This window comes from Rhinatrema bivittatum, chromosome 9 (assembly GCF_901001135.1).
Source record: "Rhinatrema bivittatum chromosome 9, aRhiBiv1.1, whole genome shotgun sequence".
Lineage (NCBI taxonomy): Eukaryota > Metazoa > Chordata > Amphibia > Gymnophiona > Rhinatrematidae > Rhinatrema > Rhinatrema bivittatum.
In genome coordinates, this window is record NC_042623.1 from 39,960,412 (window position 1) to 39,985,902 (window position 25,491).

At 39.7% G+C, this 25,491-nt stretch overlaps 1 protein-coding gene across 2 annotated transcripts in view; it reads right to left on the reverse strand.

Annotated features, from left to right (window-relative positions):
- PHTF2 (putative homeodomain transcription factor 2) overlaps positions 1–25,491 on the reverse strand; it is a 393,241-nt gene that overhangs the window by 180,693 nt on the left and 187,057 nt on the right. For both annotated transcript variants that reach the window (XM_029615118.1, XM_029615117.1), the window contains exons 3-4: positions 19,698–19,754; positions 18,705–18,759 (exon numbers count right to left, since the gene is read on the reverse strand). The gene's annotated coding sequence lies outside the window, so the exon portion shown is untranslated. The remainder of the gene's footprint in view (positions 1–18,704; positions 18,760–19,697; positions 19,755–25,491) is intronic.

Here is a 25,491-nt window from a genome sequence, read left to right on the forward strand (position 1 = left end):
TGATCTGTGGTGATAGTGTGCCATGGTTTGGAGAAGTGGCACAACCGGCCTCCGACAGGGATAGTCAGAAGTGGAGGCTGGGTACTGCTCTCTAGGAAGGAGTCAAAAGCCAGAGGCTGGACCTGGCTGGGAGGCTGGCTGTGACTTCTGTACTCGAGGTTGCTTGGATTGGCCTTTTTGGTAAGGCTTAGAAACTCTAGCTCTGGACGCCGGGGGATAGAATCTCCTTTGCCGGTAGAAATGCCTCTTGGAGTCTCTTCTAAAAGAACGTTTGGAAGAGGAAGAGAGATCAGAAGGCAGTAAGGAGAGCTGGTGCAGAGTCTCTTGGTGGTCCTTCAGTTGCGCCACTGCTTCTTGAATCTTTTCTCCAAAAAGATTATCCCCAGCACAGGGCAAGTCAGCTAACCTGTCTTGTTTTTCTGGTCTGAGGTCTGAAGATTTTAGCCAGGCCCATCTCCTCGCACTAATTCCTGCCGCTGAAACTCTGGAGGCGGTGTTGAAGATGTTATATGCCGAACATACTTCATGTTTGGCAGCATCTAGACCTTTTTGAGCTAGGGCATGAAGTTGGTCCTGGAATTGCAGAGGTAAGGCTTCAGCGAATTCCTGAATCTACGTAAACAAGGCCCTATTGTACTGGGTCATGTATAATTGATAGGTAGCAATGCGAGAGATAAGCATTGACCCATGAAATACTCGTCTTCCAAACCCATCCAGAAGTTTCTGTTCCTTTCCTGGGGGAATGGAAGAGTGGGGTTTGGAGCATTGTGCCCTCTTCTGGGCTGACTCTACTACTACTGAATGATGATCTAGTTGAGCTCTCTGGAAGCCAGGGGCTGGTTGAACCAGATAGGTGGCATCTGCATTATGGTTAACAGGTGCCACAGAGCCAGGGTGCTCCCAATTTCTCTTTAAAAGATCCAAAAGGATGTCATGAATAGGGATAGACATGATTTCCTTAGGAGCATTGAGAAACTAGAGAAGTTGTAACATCTGATGCCTAGAGTCCTCTTCAGTCTGAAGCTGGAATGGAACTGTTTCAGACATTTCTTTAACAAAGTTGATAAAGGACAAGTCCTCTGGAGGAGAACCCTTCCTTTCATCAGGAGGAGAGGGCTGTGAAGGCAGATCGTCTGAATCCTGGGTCGAATCATCGGTCCAGGGATTGTATGGCTCATCACCAGCTCCCATATGCTCATCAGATTAACGGTGTTATTCCGGAAGGTCCGGGCCTAGGCATCGATGGCTTTGGAAGTGGGACAGAAGGCATCAATGGCGGCATCGCCGGCATCGATAGAGGCACCAATGGAATCGGTGACATTGATGGATGCGTCTGTGGTAGCACTCCGGAGGGCGGAGGGCGGAATGGATATCGGTGATTCTTCTTCTTCTGACAAGGGTATCGGTGAGGAAGGAATCGGGGCCATCGGTTCTCTCGGATGCACCAGTGGAAGGGTACCGATTAACTTATCCATTCTTACCAATAGCGGTGCAAGTGCCATGGGTATCAGATCAGTGGCCAGCTCGGGAACCGGCACTGGCATCAATGGAGGTTTGAGCCCCTGGAGTGCTTTTCCGATGGCCTCTTGGATCATCCGATCCAATTCCTCACAGAAACCTGGGACATGGATACCCAGTTCCGGAGTAAGAGACAGCACTGGCATAGCCTGAGGGTCCACCGGTGAAGGTGGAATCGCGGATCCTGGCACCTGTCCGGGTGGGGGAATGCCTCGGTGACCCAGAAACAGAAGAGGATGGGGCCTTTTCTGTTCGGGGGGGCTTGCCTGTATCGGTGGCCTGAGCTTTACGGTGGTGGTGTCTATGTTTTTCTCGATGTTGCCCTCTGTCTTTCTCCTGAGGAAGAACAGAGGGGGGTCAACACCCACAGAGTCGTCGAAGCCGGTCAGGCAGCAGCGGTTTCCCGGTGCTGGCAGGAGACAGACGGTACTGGTTCAGGAGATGTCAAAGCTATCGATGGCGTCGGGTTTTTTGGCCGAAAGAGAAGTCCCATCTTATCCTGCCTAACTTTGCGACCTTTTGATTTCATTTGGGTACATTTGGTGCAAGTAAGGACATCATGGTCAGACCCCAAACATATCACACAGACCGTGTGAGGGTCAGTGAGGGTTGTTCGAGTGCAGTCAGGGCACGGATGGAAACCATACGCCATGGCCTCGACAAAATTTAGCCATGGTGAGGTCAATGGCCGGTAGGCCGCGAGAGAAAAACGCAACAGGAATCGACCACAAGCAGGTAAAAACTTACCGTTCGACCTCAGGGAGCCCTGTGGGGTAAACCTTTTTTTTTAAATTTTTTGAAGAAGTTCCATAAGGAAAAATTCCTGTCAAGAATCTCTGAAGAGCTCCTTAACCCACGTGGCTACTGCTGCGCGGAAAAAAGAAGACTGAAGGGGGACCCCTGCCAGCTGCAGGACTGGTGCTATGCTGGGCATGCCCAGTTGTGCCAGTCAAAGTTCTGGAAACTGACAAAAGTGTTCCGTGATTGGGCTCCATCCTGATGACGTCACCCATATGTGAGGACTACCATCCTGCTTGTCCTGTGAGAAATATATAAACACACACACACTTTCTTAAAAAGGGACTTTTTTATTGTTGATAAAAAGCAGATTCAATAATTTGTATAAATGTTTTAGTTCAACAATAAAAAGTTATGAATGTAGTGTAAAATAGGTTATTGCTGTCCCCATTTTGGATCTGTGTGACTAAAAGATTATGCCACCAACTGGAAAGGACAATTGATGCTATCCAAGATATATACTTGAGTACACAAGAATCTGTACTCTCAAGATGTATTAGATCTCTATCTTCCATAGACTTAGCAGATCAAATACATTTTCACACTTGAATTTCCTGTTACATGTTCGGAGGACTTTATCTCAGGACCCACCTAAAATGCTTCGCTCCTTGTCTCCATGAACACAGAAAAAAACAGATTCAAAGTGTCTGTGATAATATTCCATTAGAAGTTCTTGCAAACTATCGCCCAGTTACCAATCTTTCCACCTTACTAAGATACTTGAAAAAAGTGTATTGCAACAATTTATTTATAAAATTTATAAATTGCTTTCCAGATCTTACAATAAAATCTTCCAAAGCAATGTACAACAGATTCTATACTGTAGATTGAAAAAACGTATTTGGATTTCAAAAGGGATACAATCCAGAACTTTTACAAATCTCTATTGGATGAGCTATATTGTCATCTGGCATGAGGAGAGTCGGGCTTGTTAGTGCAGCTGGATCTATCTGCCTCCTTTGATTCTGTTCACCATGACTTACTACTTCACCAATTGTGTCATTTTGGTTTTAGGGGGATTGTGATACAATGGTTTGAATCCTTCAGATGAAAGCAAAGAGTTCAGTAACTCATTTTCAATTTGGCGATTGTTGAGGTTGGGAGTTCCTCAGGGTTGTGTCCTTTCCTCCATGCTTTTTAATTTATACCTATCAAATATTGGGGTTTTGTTAAAAGAGTTGGGATTGTTATATTTATGCAGACATTCAGCATTTTTTCCCTCCAATAAAAAGGATCTATCAAAGTTTGAGTAAAATTCTTGTAATGCTAGGAGAAAGAGGTCTCTCATTGCGATTTAATAGCCTACAGATAGATTTTGATGGTGTGTCATTACCAAACTTGACAGAAGTACAAAGTCTTAGTGTTTTATTAGATTCTAAACTGCCTATAGTGAATCATGAAAAAAAAATTTAGCGTGGGTGGCATTCTATAAATTTAGGATGGTGAAACAAGAGCATTGTTGCTTTCCCAAGTATATAGACTGATGATACAAGCATTAATTTTGAGTCACACTGACTACTGTAATTAGCTACTTGTTGGGCTACCAGACAAGGTTCTTTAAATCATGCAGATGGTAAAAAAATGCGGCTGCCAGAATTATACGTGGTAAGGGTAGATATGACCATATAACCCCAGTATTAAAGAAGCTTCACTAACTCCCTGTAGCCAACAGTCGCAGTTTAAAATGCTAACACTTGTTCATAAGTTGCTTTATTCGGAGAATAAATTTATGAACGTTAATAATTTATAACAGTATGAGCCAAGGAGAATTTTGAGATCCAAAAGAATGGGATCACTTGTTTTACCTTCCAGCCAGGAATATCAATTGCAGCTAATTAGGAAAAAGGCTTTTTCTTTCTCGGCATCTTTTATATGGAATATGTTTCCAGAGGTTTTACAAAAAGAATGTGATATAAAAACTTTTAGAAAATAATTGAAAATGTTATGTCAGAATGTTTTGTTTATTTATGATTGTACTGATTTATGAGTGTCATACTGTAATCCAACCTGAACTATTGTATAGGAACAGGCAGTATATAAATATTATAAATAAACTCTGATGCCAGATAAAGCATTAAGGGCCAGAGTCTGTACATACCATAGACCTTCACCTGTTCTCTGACTTTCTCTCCACTTTTTCATAATTATGGATTCTCAGTTTACTCCATGCATTGTGTTACAGTTTTTGACCCCCCTCCCACCCCTACTGAGAGGTTGCTCCATGTATCCAGCACACTTTCTGTGAAGACTTTTTTTTATTCTACTCCTGAGTCTAGCCCCTTTTGACCTCTTGTTCTAGAATTTCCTTTCCACTGAAAAATTATTTCTTGTGCATTATTTATAGTTTTGAGATACTAGAATAGCTGTAACAAATCCTCTCTCCCTCATGCATTCCTAGAGTATATACAGTTAGGTTTCTTTTATGCAGACTCTGTACCATTTGATAGCCCTTCTCTAGACTGCCTCTACTTTTTTTTTTTTTTTAAAGTATCACCTCCAGAATTGGGCACAATACTCCAGTTGAGATCTCACCAATGATTTGTACAGAGCCATCATCATCTTTATTTTATACTGGCTTTATATTTCCAAATACAGCCAAGCAATCCTCTGGCTCTAGCCACTGCCTTGTCACTTTGTTTTGTTACCTGAAGATCAGATATGATCACTCTAAGATCTCTCTTCCCTACTGAATGCAGATTTGTATCCCACCTCCTGACTAGTTGTCTACTGTATTAGTCTGTTGTGCAACCATTTCCCATAGAAATGAATGAAACTGTGTGATTTTTTTTAAAAAGCTGATTTTTTAAAAAGCCTTTCAGAGAGTTTACCTCCTCGTTTACCAAGCTAAATGTATATGTATGTACATATTTTGTCATATTTTGACGGCTTTCTCTAAATATCGTTATACATAGTAATACATAGTCTCTCATATTAGTTCACTTTGACCACCTGTTAATTAAGTTATATGTAAAGTCTGTTGCTGAATTTGCTGTTTTGCTGTAAACCGATTAGATGTTCCACATGATTATCGGTATATAAAAACCACAAATAAATAAATAATAATAAATAAAATGTCTTAATAAACATTTTCAACTGTGTATATTAAGTGTATTTATCTTTTTTAAATATGTTTATTTTGAATCAATACAAGAACATAATAAAGAGTAAACCATAACAGCACAAACCAATGGCCTTATCAAATGTACAAACTACTACAAATAAAGCACGAGACTCAATCTTTTCCCTAACATATCCACATGAGCACTCCCCAAATACATTAAGTATATTATATCTAAGGCAAAATTTTTACAGGGGAAAAAAAGATTATAAGTCTGTGGCTGTTCTAATCTTTATAGCTCTAGTTCAAATAACCAGTGGGTAATTAAGTAAATGCTTCCTTGCCATTAAACTGATAACGATCTGTTTATCTTAACACATTAGCCCTTCTCTTTTCCAAGTTTTTTTTTTTTTTTACGTAAATGCAATAGTACCACATCATGTTTAAATCTTAATGGCAACTGAACTTTAGATCTTACCTGTTAAATAAAACATAGATAAGAAAATAAAGACAGAAAAGCCAGTTAAACCTGCTCAATTTTATTTAGGCCAACAGAAGATCTTTACACTTTCTTTAAAGTACACACAGACAAAAAATGCCATGCCGTTTGGTGAAAACAACAAATTAACATTTAGAAATATGGCTTGGCAAGCACAGAAAGATTTCTATTAGGTTCAAAGAACATATGATTCTTGAGAAAATACTATTCATTCACTGTCTTTGCTCACTTCAAACCCATAAAAATTCTGTAATGTTTTGAATGCGTAAATAATGCAACTGACCTGGTTATCTCACAATTAGAAATCATTTATTGCATTAGCAGCAGCTAATTCTCTCTGCTCACATCACACACACAGTTAAAGTAACTTGGGTCAAGCCACAAACAGCAATAACCGCTGACAGTACTTTGCCAAAGGGGAAAAGTAATCTGATCTACCATCTACCCAGGCCTGGGATCTGATCCAGGACAGATAAAATTAAATTGCTCATTTGAAAGTGAAAACAAAGTTCTAAGTGGTACCTAACAGAAGAGGAGCTCTCTCTCTCTAGTAGTATTTACAGTTATTAACTGAAATGACAAAGGCTTTGTCTTTACAGAATCAGTATGTTGGTAGCAGATGGAATTACACAGATCATCTTGTCTAGTTCTTCACCAGGGTTAGATTAGGTATATTAAGCTGTCAAACTGTATCAATCCTCACACACTTATTTTGATGATGGATGCTGAGAAAAGAACTTTACAAAGCTTTGGGCTAATATTTGTCACATGACATTTATTTTTGTTTAATATGACACTATAATAAGCTGCGATGTGAGATAATGCTGTGTTAGGTGTTTTTTCAATACAAGGTGACCACAACTGTAAGGCAAAAATCGTGAATGAAAATTGAGTTTCAGAGTAGGCACCAAGGCTTGAATACACAGTAACTAAACTTCCCTCAAAAGCACATGGGATACACTGGAATAGCAATGTCAAGGACCCTGCGTTGCTATTGTCTGTGCTGTATCTGCTTTCAGATTCCAGTGCTACCAAACTGGTAGCTTTATGATAATTGAAATTTACTATAAAAATTTAAAGGAGAATCATGACGGTTTTCAAAATATAAAACAGTCATCCTCAAATTGGCTCACATAACTCACAATTATACTCACTTAACTACAATTCCCTCTGGAAAAAGATTGATAGAGACATGCTGACATGGTACAGGGAATATTATTCATGGCTGGGAAGATTGGCTATTATTAAAATGGTCGTCCTTCCATGCCTGTTATATATTTTTTTCAACTATCCCCATTTTTATTCCCACAGTACTTTTGAAGCAGTGGCAGGCTAAAATTTATGGCTTCATCTGGCGAAAGCGGCCTCCTCGGGTGGCTAGAACGGCCTTATTTTTATCTAAGCGAGCAGGGGGATTGGGAACACCGAATTTAATTTGATATTATGCTGCAGCACAGCTACGGTTTTTGGTAGATCTCTACAATAGGGTTGATATTAAGCAATGGGCCCAATTGGAGCAGGAACAGATAGGGTCTATGCCAATCCAAGCCCTGGCGTGGCAGCCCAAATCTACCTGGCAGCCGTTGACATATGTAACGCCAGCTTTGCGTAATACTTTAAGGGTGTGGAAGACTTGGAAACCTAAGCTAGTGGTGACCTCTGAGTATCATCAGTCATTCCGCTTATTCCATAATACTCTTTTTAAAGGAGGCATAGAAAACCCACAACTGGTAATGTGGGAACAACACGGGATTGCTACATTTGGGCAGGTCCTGGTGGGCGTTACCTTGCGGGGTCTTGAAGCATTACCTATCCTGGGCCCACCTGACCTGGGGCAATTGCTTGCCTATGCACAGGTGCGTCACTTCCTCGGGGCGCTGATTTATGCCAATCAAATCCACCCGCATAAAACACTTTTTGAGTCTTATTGTGACCACTCGGACAGAATGAGAGGTATTATTTCAAAAATTTATAAACTACTGAACAATCACTCTCCCTATTCGGCTACCCATATTCAGGCATGGCACAGGGATCTGGGTGAAGAACTTACTAAGGAAGAATGGGATATCATATTTTTTCAATTTTCCAAGGTGTCAATTGCTGCCTCCATACAGGAGCAATGCTATAAAGTTTTATATAGATGGCATTTGACCCCAGAGAAACTTCACCGAATGATCCCTGCGATTTCAAACTTATGCTGGCGAGGATGTGGAAGTATCGCTACCTATGTTCATATATGGTGGCAATGCCCAAAGGTAATCTTATTTTGGCAGGAGATCTTTGATTGGTTGGGGGTCAGTGGTACTGGGATTTAGAGCTCCAAGTATTAAGTGTGTATTATTACACGTACCGTCAGAAGACTTCCCTAAACATATTAACAAATTCTTTACCCAAGTCTTTATAGCAGCTAGGGCCGAATTGGCTAAGGCTTGGAAGACACCTACTACCCCATCAAGGGCAGTGGTTCTTCATAGATTATATAGTCAGTACCATATGTCCTATCTCACTGCGGTGAAATATGATAACATGAAACCTTTTCAGGCTATATGGCGACCTATGACCCAATGGCTACATACTCAGAACATGTCCTCCCCTGGGATGACTACATAGTTCTTGGTTTTACTGTATACCCACACGGGTTGGACGACATGCGGCGACCTGATAGGTAGCAGGCAAAAGACCACAGAGACAGCTTATACAGTTTTACAGTATTTTATCTGATACAGTATCTCTTATATAGCTTTCATATTATGCAGGGTCCTGGAAAGAGGGAGGGGGGGGTTGGGGAGCGGTGTTATGTTTACATATTAAGTACATATGTCTGTTCCTGAAATTTGTTGCAATTCTGTTTACTCTGTGGTATTACTGCTATGTTTAACACTGTATATGTACTACAATTCAATAAAATATAAATTGCAAAAAAATAAAATAAAATAAAACAGTCATCCTACTTCACACCAGGCTTTTTTATACTGCTTTTATTTTTACATTTCTGATTTTATACTATTTGTACAAACAAACTTTAGAGGCATTTTTTTCTTCCTGTTAATCATAGTTATACATTGTTAGTATTTTCTGTTACAAAGGTTTTTGGATAAAAGTGACACCTCAGTGCAGTAGGGAAGTCATAGTCTGTTTTGGTGCATTAGAAAAGACTCATGCAGGAACCAGAAATCACAGTTTGCTGGAGCCAAGCTGCAGAGCCACTTTGAGCCTGTGTTGGGGAGACAATTGTGAAGCAGCAAGAACTTATTTTATTTATTTTAAAATATTTCTATTACGCCCTTCTTATATTCAGGGCAGATTACAAAAATACATTCATAATATTTCACAATATAAAATAATAAATGTCAGATTATAACTAACATAAAATACGAACACAAAATATAAAATTAAATAATCTCTAAAACAAAGGGTCAAATAAGACAGATTATACCCTGTATACCCTGAGCTCCTATGATGTTTTTATGTAAACCATTGAGATGTATTTCGAACGACGCATACAAAACTTTTAAATAAATAAATAAATATTAGTCACGGAAGGCAATCTTAAAAAGGTGGTTTTCAGATATTTTTTAAATAATTTGGGATCATTACAGCTTATTTCCAAAAGGAGGGTATTCCAAAATATTGGCCCTGCGGCTGAGAGAGCTCTTTCTTGTGTTTCATAGGGGTGTATCAATTTTGGTGACGGAATGTCAAGGAGGTACTTGGTTGCTGAGCGAAGTGATCTTGCCGGGGAGTAAAATGTCATAATTGTGTTTGCCCAAGGGGAATGTAGGTTAAACATTAAGGAATGAACAATTAATCCCAGTTTATACTGAATATGGAACAATATGGGTAACCAATGCAATTGTTTTAGAATGGGAGTGATATGTTTATGGCTTGCAGTATTTGTTAATAGTCTGGTAGCTGTATTGTGAATAATTTGTAATGGGCATATAATGTATTTGGGAATACCAATTAGTAGAGAGTTGCAATAGTCCATACATGAAAATAATAAAGATTGTAGTATAGTTCGAAAGTCATTTGGTTCAAGGTAAGGTTTTACATGTCGGAGAAGTTTTAGCTTGAAATGAGATATTTGTGTCAGTTTTTTTTATCTGCGCTCACATGTTCAGTGATTGATCGATTTGTATGCCTAAATTGTGAACATCATCAGAAAGTTTTATTGATTGGCTGTTCAGCAGTAGTTCAGAAGGAGTGGAATCAGCTGGAAATCTTGAAAGACATTATTTCTGTTGTTTTTTTTTTTTAAATGTTGAGGGCAAGTTTGTTAGATGATAGCCAATTTTGAATTGTTAGCAATAAGTTAGATAAGAATTGTTCGGTTTCGGACCAAGTTGATTTAACTGGAAAAAAGATTTGTGTATCGTCAGCATATAGATGATACTGATCATTGAAACTTGCTAATATTCGACATAGTGGGGTGAGATATATATTAAATAATACTGCCAATAGCGCAGAATCTTGTGGTACTCCAGATGTAATCATTTTCCAAGACGAAACCTGGAATTGTATTTTAACTTGCAGAGTGCGATTAGAAATAAATGATGAAAACCATTTCAAAACAGTGCCCGTTAGGCCTATTGATTTTAATCTACTGTTTAAGATACTGTGATCAATTATGTCAAAACACGGCAGAGATGTCTAAAAGTACTAAGATGAAAGTTGTATCTTGGTCAAAACTGCATTTGATTACATCGAAAGATGATTGTAATAGGACTTCTGTATTATGCAGTTTACAGATGCCAAATTGGTATTGGTCGAGAACATTGCATTTTTCAATAAATGTAGAGAGCTGTGTTAATGCACATATCTCAAGGATTTTGACTATGTAAGATAATGAAGAGATTGGACGATAGTTTGCAAATACACTAGGGTCAGCATTATGGGGTTTTTTTAGAAATGGATGAATAACTGCAAGCTTCAGGGAGTCTGGGACATGACCTTCGATAAAAGAAGTGCTCACTAATTTTGTTATAAATTCAATTCACAGAGCTATAGCCAAACCATGCAGTTTGTGTGACCGGGATCATAAAGGAGGAGACAGAAAATGTTCATCAACAGCAGAGGATATCACGCCTCAGCACAAAGCAGCTAGGAAAGCTAATACAGGTTTATAGAAAGTCTTGTATGTACCTAGAGCACACTAATAAAAAAAAGTATTTATTTCAATTATATAGTAACATAGTAATGACAGCAGAAAAGGACCAAATGGTCCATCCAGTCTGCCAAGCTAGCTTATGGTAGTAACTTCTGTTCCATGTAGGTTACCCTACTACTACTACTACTTCTTAACATTTCTATAGCACTACACGACATACGAGCGCTGTACAAACATACAAAAAGACAGTCTCTGCTCAATAGAGCTTACAATCTAATAAGAAGCATACAGGATAGACATATTTCTGTTAAGGGTAGTAACTGCCGCTCTGTGCAAGTTACCTCCATGTTACTGTTAAGGGTAGTAACTGCCATTCCATACAGGTAACTATCATGTTTCTCTTAAGGGTAGTAACTGCCGCTCCATGCAGTTATCTCTAAGCCTTATGATAACCCACAAAAAATAATTGCTAGCAACATTTTACTGAATGATGAGCCTTCTTGAAATTCAGACAGTGCTGCTTGATATGCTTTGCTTATGGACTTGGCTTTAGAAGCAGTCCTGTGCTTTTTCCCTTATGTCTGCCCTAGACTGTAAAAGACAGGGCCCATGATGGTGGTCATCAAAATCCAATTCCCCTTCCCTGCCCCTGTCAAAACAGAGAGCAATGTTGCAGTTGCTGCTCCTTGCAGGTTATCTTCATGCTTATCAGTACCCCAGGCCATAAAAGTCAGGGCCCTTTTTGGTTGTTATCTAAATCCAATTCCCCTTTTCCATCCTGCCCTTGAAGTGGACAGCAAAATTGCAGTTGCATTAAAAGCATCAAGACTTACTAGTTAAGGGTAGTAATCTCCATGCCGTCTGCTAAAGATAGTAACCTCCGCACCAGCAAAAACACTTTAGTGGCAGAAGCCCATAGTTTGAATAAGACCTGTGACAGTACAGTAGGCACCCATAAATGAACAGACTTGGTGGATCATGTGGTTCTTTTTTTTTTTTTTTTTTAATTGCCATTCAAATATTGCAAAGGCATAAATCAGATACAAGAATAAACTCCTTTCAGAGAGAATGATGATCAAGGAATCACAATATGAAGTTCCATGGAGAAAATCAGAAGTAATTTTTCAAGGGATAAGTGCAAAGAAGTGAAAGGAAAGCCAGAGATCAGTTGGTACCAGTAGGCTACAACTCCCAAGAAACCAACACGTCAGCGCCAGAAGTTTGGTGGTGGCCAGGTAGTAAATATCTAACGAGTTCTTGGGTACTTAAGAGACCAGCTATTCAGGCAACAGCCCCTCTACTTTTGGTAGTTATTTACATAATTTCGTTTTCCCTCAGTTCGGGCTGATTTTTTTCAGCCATCCCAAATTTTGGGGTGCACGCTAACATTGAAATGTTAGCACGCACTAATGGGGAGTTAGTGCTTGCCCATTAGTGCGCACTAACACCGAAATACGAATTTTCCCGAAATTTCGAGAAAATCCGCTTCGTTTTTTGGGATGGCCGAACCAGGACGAATGCACATCCCTACTAAGCATCGAGAGAGGCTTGAATAAGCCACAAGGCAGGATGTAAGTATAGAGGACGCCCAGAGGCCACAATGCAAGATAAGGTCTAGATAGGCCACAAGGCAAAAAGCAAGGCCTAGGGTAGGTCATAGAGCAAGGAACAAACAGTGAGAAGGCCCAGAGACCACAAAGTATAAAGCAAGGAAACAGTGGCCAGGTCAGGGAGCCAAGAGGCAAAAGTGAATGAGCAAGGCTGGGTTACAAAGGGCTGGAGCTTGAGTGTGGTGCAAGCAGTGAGAAGGAGCTTGGCAAGGCTGGAGATGAAGCTCGCTGAGGTCCCTTGGTGAAGAGGAGGCTGAGTCCAAAGGTCACTGAAAAGATGGCTTGGATAGCTCTGACAGAGTTCACTGGAGGTGAGGTGGTGTCACAGCCAGCAGACTCAGGGCACGATGAGGCTGTGAAACTGGCGAAACTGTTACACTATGTTGGATTTCCACCGAACGGAACACTTTGCATTCAGGCCAAAAAATTCTATTTTAGTTTTGTAAGATCACAAAATATTTTGCCACATGGCTACAGTATCCCCCAAATACTCCTTTTCATACTTCAAATGGGATTCCAGATAGGCTTTCATAAGTAATGGCTTTCTTCTTGCCACCCTACCATAAAGGCTAGATTTGTAGTGCTGAGGATATTATCACAATAACATTTTAACCAGTCTTGGTCATGGAAGCCTGTAGCTCTTTCAAAGATGCCATTTGCCTCCCTGATCATTCTTTTTTTTTTCTCACTCATTCGGTTTGGAGGGATGCGAGAGAAAAAAAGAAGAATGATCAGGGAGGCAAATTAAAAGTTTTTAAAACACAAGTGGAATGGAAGGAGTTGTAGGAGGGGCCTTATAAGACTGGGGGACTGTGCATCTAAATGGCAGATGAAACTTAATGTGGACAAGTACAAAGTGATGCACATACAGAAAAATAAACCAAATCATAGGTACACAAAGCTGGTTCCATATTAGGAGTCACCAGTCAGAAAAAAAGATCTTGAAGACCTGTGCACAATATGTTGAAATCCTCAGTAATGTGGCTATGGCAGTCAAAAATGCAAACAGAACATTAGACAGTATTTGAAAAAGAATGGAAAATGAAATGGAAAATATGCCTCTATATCAATCCATGGTACAACCACACCTTGAGTATTGTATGAAGTTCTAGTTGTCCATCTTATAAAAGATATAGAAGAACTAGAGAATGTAGATAGAAAGGCAACAAAAATAATAAATGGGATAGAACAGCTCCCTTATGAAGAAAGGGGATATGATAAGAAATTTACAAAATTCTGAGTGTGGTGCGTTGCAAGTGCGCTCTGTGTGGATATGGTAAAACAGACACAAAGGATCGTAATCCCCTTCTAGGCAACTCCCCTGGCAAGATCCACTACTTCAAGACACAAAGTGGTATCTTGCAGACTCCCTTCCTGACTAGATTTGCTACTTAAGAAAACAAAGCCACACACACTGTGAGTCAGCACACAACACATGAGAATAACAGAATTTATTAATACTACTAAATTATGATCCAGAAAGCAAGGCAGAATACACAGCTACAGCAAAAGCAACAGTTGAAATGATAACAATATAGTACAAACACTTTTTTATGGTTATTAGGGCAGCTGAGTTGCTTCTGTTGGTGAGGATTCTGTCTCATTATCTGTCCCTCTGCCTTCTCCCTCCTCCCACCTCTGTTAGTTATACCTTTTTCATCTGCACATCTGAAACCATATTTTGAAACATTATGCCATTTTCCCAAACCAGGGTAGAAACTCTCTCAGTGTCTGTTAAAGTATGTTGCGAGTCTTGTCTTATTATGTGAAGCCTCTAAGTTTTTGTGGGGAGGGAAGGCACACAGAGCAATACAGAATGTCCTGTCACTGAGCTAATCTACATCTGTTGCTTACTTTTTCTGTTCTCATAGTTGTTACAAACATGTGATGGTTGTCAGCATGAAGACTCTAAGTCCACTACAGGCCTAGCTTCTAAATACATCCTTAGGCCAATCAATTCAATTACATTATGTTATAGGTAAATAAGGGATGGTTATTTATCCTTTAAAATAGTATTAAGACTAGATGACATGCCATGAAATAGGAAGGCTGTTTTAAAACAAATTGGAACAGATATTTTTTCAATCAGTGCATAATTAGGCTGTGGAATTTGTTGCTGGTGGATGTGATTAGGGCATTTAGCATAGCCAGATTTAAAAAGGGATTAGACAAGTTCCTGGAGGAAAAGTCCATAAACCATTATTAGCCAGAAAGACTTGGGAAGCCACTGCTTATGAATGAGCAACAAGGAATAGATCTATTATTTAGAATCTGCCAGCTATTTGTGACCCGGATTGGTTACTGCCAGAGACCGGATGCTGGGCTTGATGGCCCTTTGGTCTGATTCAGGATGGCACATCTTATGTTCTAAGCTGCTGCTGGAGGGGTCAGTTTTGATAGGTAACCTTGTGTGCTGATTCCAAAAAATATTACTGTGAAGGAAATCTGGCTGACAATTATGAATGTGGATCAAAGAATTTAGGAGGTTTTTTGGACTGATGATATATTATTCAGCTACATATTCTGAGGTTTTCCCTCCTTTTAAATCCAGAGAAATATAGTGATTGAGAACTGTTTGCACTTTGAACATTGCATTAAGTTTTGATTTCCATTTGACTTTACTACCTCATATTTATTTTGGATTTTCCACAGTCATTGGTAAACAGAGAACTAAAGTATAACACTATAGAAGCCTTAAAAATAAAATAACTTGACTGAGGCACCTGTTTCCATGTATCTGATTGCTTCCTAATCTCCTTACTAAGCCCATTAGGAAAATGCTGAAGGACCACATGACTATTTCCTAGGCTCTGCAAGAACCTGGAACACTTACTGTAGCTATAATTTGCTTCTAGGTCACTATTACTACTGAGAAGAAAATAACTGGTCTTTTGATATGCCCCAAACCCCTGCATAATGGAGAAAATAATTCAGTTTAAAAGATGTTCTCTTTCAGACAATCTACAACATTATATATCCTTTGCAGCATTTCAACATACCTGACTTCTGAACTGGCTAGGTTAAAATACTTCTCAGGGACTAATTTGTATTAAATAAAGGGGAAGAAAGGATCCCTTAGGCACAAACTAAGAAAAAATGTTTATAAATCAAACCTTAGGCGTTTTAAATTCTTATTATACTTTCTCTTTCCCAAAGTTCCTTCTCAATCTATGGTTGTCATTGGCTTCTGATGGCGCATTACACTACAAACGTCTTCAGCATTTTGTGTTTGCTTCTTCCCATTCTTCATATAAATTGATACCAAATATTCTGTATTTATTGCTGTATGAAGTCCAACATGTTCTTGATTTCTTACTTTAAATGTTTATATACTCTGTGTGTGTGTATATATATATATATATATATATATATATACACACACACACATACATATATATATATATATATATATACATACATACACACACACACACACACACACACAGACTGTGCAACAAATTAAAAACTGAACAGGAAAAAATATACTATTAAACCAAATCAAAACTGATACACATCTGGATAGCAAGGCCTCAGTTTCACTGAGAAGGGTTTTAGAAATGTTTTCACTTCTCTGGACACTGTAGATATATTTTGTGTCTAGTTCATTATATTATGCTTTATAATACACATCATTCACAGTGCAGTCAAGCAGTGTAATACATGCTTTAAATAGTTAATCAAAACCAACACATGCCAAAACAAAGAATTAACCAAGCTGACTATATGAGTTTGACCTTAGTGGGGAAGATTACTTCTAGAAATAAAAAGCACCCTAAAGACATTATATATATTTATGAATTACACATGTACAATGTCTTGTCAAATAAATCTAATAGATGTTTTTGATTGGGTGACTAGACATTTGGATCGAGGAAGAGCACTCGATGTGATCTACTTGAATTTCAGCAAAGATTTTGCTATAGACCCAAATAGGAGGTTTGTGAATAAAATGAGAAGCTTGGGATTGAGGGCCAAGGTGGTGGTGTGGATTACAAACTGGGTGACTGTTAGGAGACAACATGTCATGGAAAATGGAACTTGCTCTAAAGAGAGAACTCCTGTTAAGTGGAGTGCCACACAGATCAGTTTTGGGACCAGTTCTGTTCAATATCTTTGTGAGTAACATTGCAGAAGGGATAGAAGATAAAGTTTGTCTATTTACGGATGATACAAAGATATGCAACAGAGTAAACATGCTTGAAGGAGTAGAGAGAATGAAAAGTGATTTACAAAAGCTTGAAGAGTGGTCGAAGGCTTGGCAACTGGGATTCAATGCCAAGAAGTGCAGAGTCATGCATCTGGGGTGCGGTAATCCAAAAGAGTTGTATGTGATGGGTAGTGAAAAACTGATGTGTACAAACCAAGAGAGGCATCTTGGATAATAGTGTCTGGAGATCTTAAGATGGCGAAGCAATGTGACAAGGTGATAGCTAAAGCCAGAAGAATGCAGGGCTGCAGAGAGAGAGAGAGAGAGAAATAACCTTAAGAAAAAAAAAAGGTGATAATGCCCTTGAACAGGTCCTTGGTAAGGCCTCAACTAGAGTACTGTGTTCAGTTCTGGAGACCGTATCTCAAAAGGATAGAGATAAGGTAGAAACAGTCCAGAGAAGGGTGACCAAAATGGTGTGGAGCCTTCACTGGAAGACTTATAAGGAGAGGCTGAAGGACCTGATTATGTATATCCTGGAAAAAAGGAGGAGCAGGGGAGATATGATATAGACCTTCAGATACCTGAAATATTTTAATGATGCATTAACTTCAAACCTTTTCTGTTGCAAAGGAAACAGTAGAACTTAGGAGTCACAAAATGAAACTCCAGGGGGATAACTCAGAACCAATGTCAGGAAATATTTCTTCACAGAGAGTGGTGGATGCCTGGAATGCCCTCCCAGAGGGGGGTGATGAAGACGAGAATAGTTAATGAATTCAAAAGAGCATGGGACAAACTCTAAAAACTTGAAGAAAGGGTTGGTGTAACATTTCTGCATGGGGTAACCTGCACAGAATGGCAGTTATTACCATAAGCAAATTGTTGGGCAGACTAGATGGACCATTTGGTTTTTATTTGTCGTTGTTACTATGTAAATGGATCCTTTTGCATAGTTTGACCTTTACTCCTCCTGACATCAGCTGCAGTCTGGGGGCTTTAAAAGATGCTGGCATGTGTGAGATGAGTAGGAGAGAGCAGTAGGAAGAGCAAAGCAGCACTAACATCATGCTCTCCCACTTGGTGTTCCATAAGGATATTGGCTGGGACCTTGAGTGTGCCAGCAACATGGTCCCATCCATGGAAATCGACTTCTCCTGGGTATTAAAAAAAAAAAAAAAAAAAAAAAAAAAAAAAAAAAAAAAGAGAGAGAGAGGGAAACGCTGGTCTGGAAAAGGCAAGTTGTTTCCAAAGGGGCAACCCATAAGGAGTTTCCCCTTTGAGAGCTCTTGGGATATGCTCTTTTGAACAACTTGGGCCAACTGAGGAAGCTGTTAATAAATCATGGATACAGGTTTTTTGGAGGCAATTGTTGTTGGGGGTCAAGGATGGGATGGAGAGTATCATTTCATTATTATTGATAAGGTGGGGAATTCATTATACCATTGGGGAGGGAATGATTATTGTTAGTTTGTGTAAAATAGCCTGTCCTCTTTTTCTCTAGTGAGAGTAGTTGATGGGGAGTAAATATGTATCAGGAACTCAATGTATTATTGTATTCTTACATGATATTGTTTAATTGTACTGTTTTTATGATGTACATTTCTTTGGGTTCCACTTTTGGGAGAAGAAACAGTATATAAGAAAGAATATGAAATGAAATGGCTCAAGGTAATTGTTAAGCAGATTAAATACTAAAATCTATAAACAAATTTAAAAAGGCACAAATTTATTGTAAGGAATCAGTTTGAAAGAAAATGTGCCACCTACTTATAACAGGAGATTACAAGTAGTGAGAATGTTGTTTACTCCCTCTGTGGTAATTAATAAGAAAGAAAATAAGAGTGGGATGCATCCATGAAAAAAATGTAAGTGACACATTCTGTTAGCAGCACCCGAATGCAAAACCACAGCCAAAAGGAGATTCTGTACAGGCTGACATGGGAAAGAAACCCTGAAATACTTACCAATCTAATAAACTTCACGTAGCAAAGATAGCATCACATAAGGAGGAAAAGCAAACTGCAAGTATAAAATGACTATTTCCAAGTGAAAAAATTCAAACTGACAAACACTGGTGGCATCAGATTTCATAAAGAGAATACAGCATAGGGGAAAAATACCATGTTTAATCAAACAGCTTGATTTCATCATGACACTAAAGTACACTATTCAATGTTGGTTCTTATGCAAAACTGTGGCAGATACAATAAATAATTTTGCTAAATGAAATATATTACATAATTCATATAAATGTTTACTGTGAGGTTTCAAAAATGGTGGCATTAATTTAATGTGTCACCACTATTCAGCCAAATCTTTTCTAATGTTTACAACGTGCTTCAACGTAGCTGACAAAGAAAATTTAGTGATTCACAACCTTACAAAAAGAAAAAAAAAATTTGGGGACTAACATGGCTGAGAACATGCTCTCAATTCTGACCCCACTTCCAGGCATTGCTGAGTCATCAGAAAGCTGCAGGTTATCAGAGCAGACCTCCACTCAATTCGGTAAAGGGTAAGGATAGTTTGGCACATGGCAGAACCTCTAAAGCTCAGAGATATTAACCAAGTTAAAATGTTGTTTTTCCCTATCACCAGCCTCACAGTTCAATCACACCACACTTTTCCAATTTCCAGCATTGGCCAGAGTGATGATGAGTTTGGGCATCTCAGGATGAGAATGACAATTGCAACTGAAAGAGCAATACAGTGGCACTAAAGAGTTGAGTCTGAGGAAACTCATCAGCAGCAGTCAGCTACCAAAAGGCATTCAATATCTAGGACAGGTTACACCGTAAAGATATGTAGGTGGTTAGAAAATGGGGATAGAAGAGTTAGTTCCCCTTTGTGTGGTAGCGGTGCATATCCACCAGGAGCATTTCTGCATTAGCTAAAGTATTCCTTTCAATGAATTAAAAACAGAATTTAGTTAGAAATAGAAAATGCTGAAATATTACCTTGATTTCTCTTTTGTTCTACAGATTTTTCCCATATTGCTGATCATATGCGCCAATCTACAACAAAGATTAAAATATGCATTGCATTTAAATGAGTTTATTTTGGCATGCTATGACTACAGATCAACCTCCTCTTATTATCTTATTATGCCATTCTGTACAGCTTTAAAAGGCAACATTATGATAAGACAGTAAGACAAGAAATAAGAGAAAATCACAAATACATTTTCAAGACAGAAAAGTCAGCTACAGTTATATCAATTAACAAGGACATTTCAGGAACTCTGCATCATTCTTGAGGGCGAAGAACACTTTTTTCATTGTGTTCATTATTTTGTTGTTAGCAGAGAAATCATGTTTAAAAAACTGCTATGAGAGATTTGAAAATTTCTTTTTTCTCTCTCTCAATTTTAATAATTGGTATCTTCTGGACTACAGCTGCCAGTAAGGGCCTTTTTTTTCAAATTTGTTTTTATTGAAAAAACAGAATAGCACAAGCTGCTAAAATATGAAAACAAGCAGGATGCATAGAGAAAATAGAATATGACAGCAGACAAGGACTGTAATGTCCATTTAAACTGTAATTTCCTTCCTGCTGCAGTAATGTAGACCTCACGATCTCTGATTTTATCTACAATTCCCTGTAACCAAGGATCCTGTGTGTTTATTCCCTATTTTCTTGAAATCTGTTATTTTTGCCTCCACTTTGACATTATTTTTTTTTAAACTTTTTATTAGAAAATATTTTATATAACAAACAGTGAAGGAAACAAGAAAAATAATAAAAAGGAAAATTTCCCAACCTCCCCTTCATACCATAGATAAGTACATCAATAGGGGAACATAGAGATAAACTCATTCCCCATACTCAAAAAATATAACAGTATATTTATGTTGGTAGCCAACAGGGGCAAGCAAAAGGAACAGAGCCACTGGAACCATGTCAGGGAATGGTTAGAGTATTTCAATATTTCCAGTTGCATCATATAAGTACTTTTTATGTTTAAGCAGATGGGTTACCTGCTCCACTAGCGGTATTTCAGTTTGACACTATTTTATGCATCCACCACTACAATAACACAGGTGCAAAGGTATGGCCTGTAATGGTACACAAGTGCAGAGTAGATGTAACAACGAACAGTGAAGATATATTCAGAACACATAGTTTGTTGAAAGACAAGAAAAAATAGTAACAGCAGAAGAAGAGATCAGAAAGAAGTTAAATGGAATAATTGAGTCAGACTGGATTAAAGAACATGAGTTTAGCAGCAGCAACATGATTACCTGCATAGTTAAGAAAGGGCAACTACATAGCAAAGAACAGGAGGAGGGGAAAAAAGGAGTAATTTTTTTCCACTGAATCTCTGCCATTTGGTTGGCAAGGGAAAATAAAATAAAAACTTAAAACATAGATCTCTATCCTTAGGTTAAACAAATCAGTAGCATGGGATCTATTTAATGCTTGGATACTTGCCAGGAACTTGGTAACCTGGTTTGGCCACTGCTAGAAACAGTATGCTGGGCTTCATGGACCCTTGGTCTGACCCAATTAGACAACGTCTTACAATATGTTCAGATAAGCACCAACTGGCTACTATCTTCATCTCTGGTTTTTTATCACTTTTGGTAAATAAGCACATAAATTCCCTTATGTAAATCAACATCAGCTCCCCTGCAATGTCTTCTACCAAAACACTTAACCTTGCTCCAATTACTGCCCTCTATCTTCCCAAGCATGTTAAATCCATTCTAGTGTTTGAACACAGCAATCCTAGGCCATTCCATATTGTGTTCATAAAAATCTCATGCTTAATTCAACACTCAAGCTTCTTCCCAGGTCTTACCATAATGCTTTAAAATAATCCTACTGCCGCCCCCAAAACTAGTGCAGGCCATAGTCTGAACATTCAGTTGTTTCATGCTCATTGATTTTAGGGTTGTACGATGGGCACAACTGAAGGGTCCAAGACCTTTCAAATAATTACTCCCAACCTATCTGGGGTCTCATTCGCTCCTCTTGCTCTCTGGCATTCAGGGGTCTCTCCTTACTCTCTGAATCTGCTCCCTTCACAAACGAAGCATGTTTATTCAGCATTAGTCAGACACATCGGAGACCAGTGCCCTGCAGCTCTTGTCAAGCTCCAATGCAGCTCTCCTCATAAGGTAGAATTGCCATGCAATCACTGCAGCTCTGCAAACCTACTTCAGCATCATTGCAGGAACCATTGGCTCACAACAAAGATCCTGCCAAAGACACCAGCAGGCCACTGGAGACTATAAGCAGAAATATTTTGGAATCCTGCAACACCTCCACCCATCTGACTTCTGGGGGTATAACAAGTGATCCAAACTAGCAGAGACATAACAGAAAAAGTGGGTTGGGACTTGCGGTAGCTCAACGATGTCTGTACACTGATCCATTTTATATGCAAAATCTAAAGCCTGGTGCTTCTTTAACAGAACATATCAAAAGATAGCATTTCACCAGCTGTCTCCTTTTAAAAGGAGCGCTCAAGTATTTTTTTCTGTTAACAACTGTATATGAAACCCTAATTTCAATTGGCTTTAATTCCACTATAATAGCCTATTGTTTGCCTGATGACTGTTGTGTTCAAGACTACCTTGTGCTACATACCATCTACTGCTCTACAACTGAGCCCCACTGGGAAAGCTGATGAGCTGGACAGGATACTGTGTGCAGTGCCAGCTGCACTAAGCAGCTTGTCTGGTGGGGAGCTCAGGTCCTGTGAGAAAACAAGAAAGAAGAATTCCTTCATCCGGGGGGGGGGGGGGGGGGGGGGGGGGGGGGGGGGGGGAGGCCTGGAGATGAAGGAGGGAGGAGGAGGGGGTGGTGGGAGGGAGGGAAAGGAGGTAGAAAAAGGGGAGGAGAAGGAAAGGAGGTGGGAGAGAAGGGGATAGGAGAGGGGAAAAGGAGGGGTACAAGTGCAGAGCGAGAGAACATGGAGAATTGGGAAATGCAAGTGAGAGAATGGGCCTCCACTCATTCACTCACACACACTCAACCAACCCTACCTTCAATGAACACCTCAACAATACAGTCCCACCAACTATCAAGTCCCAGGTGAGGGCGCATTACTTTCCATATAGTGAGGTGAATATAATGTCAATTGTCTATGAGTTACCTCAGTAATGAGCAGCAAAACATTGGAAGAAGCAAATCTAAAGTTGCTGAGCGTAGATTGTCTTCTGCCTCTTCTAATTACCTGCCCTTCGGCCTGAGCCCCCAAGTGCTGGTGAGGCATGAGAAATGGGATTAGCCCCCACTACAAACAGGGAGTGAGAAGACTGAACAGTGGGAAGCTGAGGCATACCAGAAAAACAGAGCACTAAGTGATCAAGGAGGAATGCTGAAAGCATGGGAGGAGGACTAGGCAAACTGAAAGTGGACAAGGCCTTGGGCTGGATGAGATACACCCCAGAATACTGAGAGAGCTCAGAGATGTGCTGGCGGATCCCCTGAAGGACCTGTTCAATAGATCCCAGGAAACGGGAAAAGTGCCGCAGGACTGGAGAAGAGCAATGGTGGTCCGCTTCACAAGAGTGGTAGCAGAGAGGAGGCCAGAAACTACAGGCAGGTTAGCCTCACCTCAGTCGTTGGGAAAATTAATGGAGACTCTACTGAAGGAAAGATTAGTTGAATTATCTACAATCCGGTGGGTTGCTGGACCCAAGGCCAGCATGGATTCACTAGGGGAAGGTCTTGTCCGACAATTTGCTTGAATTGTTTGAGTGGGTGACTAGAGAAATGGATCGAGGAAGAGCACTCAATGTGATCTACTTGGATTTCAGCAAAGCTTTTGATATGGTCCACATAGGAGGCTTGTGAATAAAATGAGAAGCTTGGGAACGAGCACTAACGGTGATGGAGTGGATTATAAACTGGATGACTGATAAGAGACAGGGTTTGTAATGGTAAATGGAACCTACTCTGAAGAGAAAACCGTATAAGTGGAGTGCTACAGGGTTCGGTTTTGGGACCAGTTCTGTTCAATTTCCTTAATGAGCGACATAGTGGAAGGGATAAAAGATAAAAATTTTCTATTTGTGGATTATACTAAAATCTGCAATAGAGTGGACACACCTGAAGGAGAAGAGAGATGACAGCTTAAGAAAGCTGGAAGAGTGGTTTAAGATTTGGCAGCTGGGATACAAAGAAAAGAAGTGCAGAGTCATGCATCTTGGGTATCGATAATCCAAAAGAGCTGTATGTGAAAGACTGATGTGCACAGACCAAGAAAGGGATCTTGGGGTAATAATGTCTGAAGATCTGACAAGGCAATAGCTAAAGTCAGAAGAATGCTGGGCTGCACAGACAGAGGAATAACCAGTGAGGCCTCACTTGGAGATTGTGTTCAGTTCTAGAATCCAGAAGTCAAAAGGGACAAAGACTGGATGGAGGTGGTCCAGAGAGAGCGACCAAATGGTGTGGGTCTGTATGAGAAGACTTTTGAAGAGAGGCTGAAGGATATTAATATATATACCCTGGAAAAGAGGAGGTTCAGGGGAGATATGATACAGACTTTCAGATACCTGAAAGATTTTATTGATGCACATTTGACAAACCTTTTCCCTTGGAAAGAAATCAGTAGAATTAGGAATCATGAAACGAAACTCTTGGTAGGACGACTCAGATCATCATCAGGAAATATTTCTTCGTGTAGAGGGTGGTGGATGCCTGGAATGCCCTTCCAGAGGAGGTGGTAAAGATGGAAAAACAGTGAAAGAATTCAAAGGGGCATGGGATAAACATTGTGGATCCCTAAAAGCTAGAAGATGGAAATGAAGAAAATAATGCATGGGGGTAACTTGCTGATGCGGCGGTTACTACCCTTAACCAATAAACCTTCATACTGTTGATGCAACTCCATCACAGCTCACTGCTTCAACAAAAAAGGGGAAATGGATTCAAACAGCAAAACATGGGTCCCGACTTTTACGGTCTGGGGAAACAAATAAGAATGGGGGTAACTTGCCGATGCAGCAGTTACTACCCTTAACCAATAAGCCTGATACTTTGATGTGACTCCAACATTGCCCTCTGCTTCAACGACAAGGGGTAACGGGGAATTAGATTCAAACAGCAACCAAGGGCTCTGACTTTTATGGTCTGGGAAATTGATAAGCATGGGGTTACCTGCACAGTGCAGCAAATTACTACCATAAGCTTGCTGGGCAGAATGGTTGGACCATCTGGTCCTTTTCTGTCATCATTTCTATGTTCCAGAGACAAAGAAGTCTTCTGGATTCAGGCAACAAGAATGAAAGCAAAATATGAGGACCAAGAGTAAGACCAAGCTCTGGCTACTGACTAACGAAAAGCCTGAATATAAATAGAGATCTAAGCTGGAAATAAAATGGCCATTGGGGGAAAGTGAAGGGTACAGAGCAGGGAGGACTGGATAAATTGTCCAAGCTGCTCACAGTTCCAGTTGCAGGCTGGAGGTGAAGTCAGCAATGGATCCACAAAGTGATAGGGGGAGCTTGTATGAGGAGGATGTTCATTTGGGGGGGGGGGGCTGGGTGAGGGGAGTGAACAAGAGACAGTTTATACAGTCATCTATTTATTTGGTTATTTTATGATGGACTTTCCTACTGATTTTAGGTCTTTATAAATTGTAAATTTAGGTGTTTATTTTCCAGCTAATAAGGGGTTCTTTGGCGTACTTGAAAAAAATCTGTATTTATTGATGTTTTCATGAGGTAGGTACTGTTGTTGGCTACCTTTTCTGGCTGAATCAAATACATACATTTGTGCAGCTGAGGAGTCGTTAGC